Here is a 3,559-nt window from a genome sequence, read left to right on the forward strand (position 1 = left end):
GCTAGCTGCTGCAACTGTTGGTTTAACTATGGAAGCTGCTCAACATCTCGAGGTATTTTTCTATTATTATTAAGTGCTTGACATCAATCTATACACACTCATTTTCTTTGTGATTGCAAAATTAATGGAAGGATCTTCATCTCTTTAATACTTTGTGTGTCTTATCTCATGTAGACGTATGTGTTGTTCTTCAAGTCACTTTAGACTAGGCAAGGCTGCCTCAGGCCCTAATAGTTAAAGGCACCTCATGCACAAAAAACGAAAAAAAATATGGCACTATGGCTTTTTTGAGCTGTTCAACTTTTCTTCTTTAGGAGCATAACTGGATTAGTATACACTTGATAGGCTAATACTGGGTTCTTACCTTTGTGCTATATGCTTCTCTAATGGATGGTTCTCTGTCAAAGTTTGGGTTCCACTTGACATATGGGATTCGCAAATTAGAGATAAGCTCTGATAGTCTTTAAGCCAACAACAAATGGTGTTAACTATTTTGCCAACTATGATTGTACTTTAGCGGTTTGAATTACTGTACTATTGCATTGGCCAGAAGGCTTATGATTTGGTTGGTGGGTCTACAATTTTATAACTGTTACGATATTACCGAAAATTAATGTATAATAAAACCTCAATATCAAAATAATTTTGATCTAATGCGGATATTTATAATCATTGTTGTTTATTAATATAATTTTTTTGTTCCTTTGGATGATATTTTTTCAGTGACAGTTTTTTGTAAGGTTCTGCGTTAGAATAATGATTGTGCTTATAAGAAGTCTAAGAGGATGAAGTGGTGAAGAAGTCCTAAACCAAGCACCACAGCAAGTAAGTCTTTGGACATGATAACGTGTATTGTTGGTTCATCACGTGAATATTGTTCCCTGTGAGATACGCTTTAAACTTTAAATCTTATAGAATATTAACCGTTATCACAAAGTTATCTTATCCAAAAAATTTATACAGTGTTAATCTCAAGTACGTTCTTGGTATGGTGTTGCATTTTCAGCTTTTATGATTTTACATTGTAGATGGTTAGATTATAGGATTATGCTTAAAAGATTTCATTTAATTCAATTGGGCCTACCTAACCTAACTTTATTCTTTGGGTAGCTAGCTTTCTCTGACAACGAATGATATATATCAATTTTCCATACAATTTATGACCAATGATATGGAATATTCTAACTTCTTAAATTTGGACAGAAAAATATATAAAATATTGAAACTTAAGTAAATACTCTTAGAATGTCTCAAAGTTGCAGATTTTACATAATGAGATTATGTCAATTTTGCATAACACGTTGTACAATAAATAACTTTGAAGTTTTTTATTTTTTTTATTTAAACTATTTGTTGCAATTTCTAACTTCAAGTATTTATAAATCATAGAATTGGTGGCAACGATGAAAAAATGGGTTGGAGTTTCTTGGTAATTATGAGGAAATGAGGAACTCACAGGTGAAGTGGATGACGCTGAACTGAGGCGCGCCAAGTTGCTACAAACCGTTTTTGCTATTTTTTTTTATAAAGACAGTGATGGTTTTGTTGAAGCATTGGAGATCAAAAGAGTATTGGAGTGTTTGGGATTAGCTAAAACATTTTCTTTTGCTTGAGGTAAATATAAGTGCACCATTGCTATGATAAATGACATGTTTTCTACATCTATTTTGATTGAGCTTTGCGTGTTATAATATTAGATTAAATTGTCAATTTGACATTATAAGGTTCATTGATTGATTTATCTGTATCATTAGGGGCTTATTAGATAAGAAAGGATATTTAACATGCTGATGGTTATATCCAGTATCCTGTGTAAGTTTTTTCAACCACCCATGAATTAAGACACCGGTCTACTAGCTTCTCTCAAAACACTCGATCTCAAATTTAGACAGACCAGTTTTACAGTGTGGATAAATCTAGAATTGGTGGACTGGTGCGTATTAGTGATAATCAAAGTGGACCAACGACTATTAGGACATCTAGCACAGTTGCCTATCTATAGTTTTATTTTGTTGGTGATTAGAAGTTTTTTTTTGGTTTATGTGATGGTTTTAGTGGATCAGATCAGACTATTAAAATGACTCATCACATGTCATTTCAAGGTATTTTTATAAGTTTTTGATAATCCCAAATAGTTAAAATCATATATAACTACAATATTATAATTTGATAACTAATAGAAGCATTTGTGAATTTGATTTTTATTGCTATTTTTTGCAGAGACACTGCGGGAGGATCTATGTACACAGTTGGCTATTATAGATCACCTTGATTAATCAACGGGAAATCAGGAGCTTGATTAATCAACGGGAAAGTAGAAGCTTGATGTTAAAGAATTGAATCAATTTCAAAACACACACAAGACGGGAAATAAGAAGTTTGATGAAAAAGAATTGGATCAATTTCAAATAACCACGAGACGGGAAATCAGAAGCTTGATGCAAAACACTGACGAGACGGAAAAATTGGATCAATCCCAAAGCACCAACCAGACGATAAATCAGAAGCTTGAATAGTACTTACAATGTCTAAGGTTCGAGCTTATTCTATCCAACCAACCAAGAAGGCCCAATGCAACAAAATATCAAGTCTTTTTCATACACATTGTTCATTTGAAGTTTTGGAGCAAACTAAACCACTAATGCATTTGTTTTCTCATGATTTTACCATGTTTCTTGAAGAACGTTATTGTTTGAATTGTACACCCATGAGGTGCTAATTATAACTAGCACAAATTCCAATTGTATCATGACTTTCTTCTAATGGCAGATGTCTCTAAAAACATATGAAGATGGAATTTCAAACGAGATTCATTACCAAAAGTCCAACATAGATAGTCTTACTTACTCAAGAGAACAAATAATCCAAACTCACTCACTCTCTCTCTCTCTAAAAAGTCTGAAAGTACTAATAGATAGACCATTATGACAATAAGCAGGATTAATGCGCCATAAGTATGCAAAAATTGTAAATGTGCACTGTCGTGTGTAGCAGTTCAAATTAATCTTAAAGGATGAAAGACTTCTAATTTATATTCTAAAATAATATTCTTAAATGGTGCCCGTTCGTAGGACGGGTTTGAAAACTAGTTATTGACTTATAGCTCTGAACATGCGGCTATTTTTTGCAAAAACAAAAAAAAAAAAAAAAAAAAAAAAAATCGGTTGTGTTTGTTACGACTCACTCAGTTCATTTATATTTCTACCCCTACACTAAATTCAATCCTAAATTTATAGTGTTGGAATATTAAAAAAATTAGAGAGACAAAAACGTCAAAACAAAAAAACGGACACCATGACTGTTTCTTGGGCCCTCATTATATATACTAGCATTTTGCGCAAGCTCGAATGCTCGATGAGCGTGAAATTAACCATGAGCTGTTAATATGCACATAGATTACGTGTATACCTATACTTTTCTTACCGAACTAATCAAATTCAAAAAGTGGAGAATAGTATACAGTCTAAGCAAAGACAATATATAGTGCGTCCAAAATAAAAATAAAAATATATCTATCTATATAATGGTGGGAAACGATTTTTTATTGTTATCAGGCAAA

At 32.5% G+C, this 3,559-nt stretch overlaps 1 long non-coding RNA gene across 1 annotated transcript; it reads left to right on the plus strand.

Moving 5' to 3' along the window:
- The first annotated feature begins 718 nt into the window (after window positions 1-718).
- LOC147508142 (uncharacterized) lies at window positions 719-2,630 on the plus strand. The gene is made up of 3 exons (XR_015216311.1): window positions 719-825; window positions 1,390-1,614; window positions 2,221-2,630. It is a non-coding gene; the product is annotated as an uncharacterized LOC147508142 (long non-coding RNA).
- Window positions 2,631-3,559: the final 929 nt, after the last annotated feature.

Source organism: Coptis chinensis, chromosome 3, assembly GCF_015680905.1.
Source record: "Coptis chinensis isolate HL-2020 chromosome 3, ASM1568090v1, whole genome shotgun sequence".
Taxonomy (NCBI): domain Eukaryota; kingdom Viridiplantae; phylum Streptophyta; class Magnoliopsida; order Ranunculales; family Ranunculaceae; genus Coptis; species Coptis chinensis.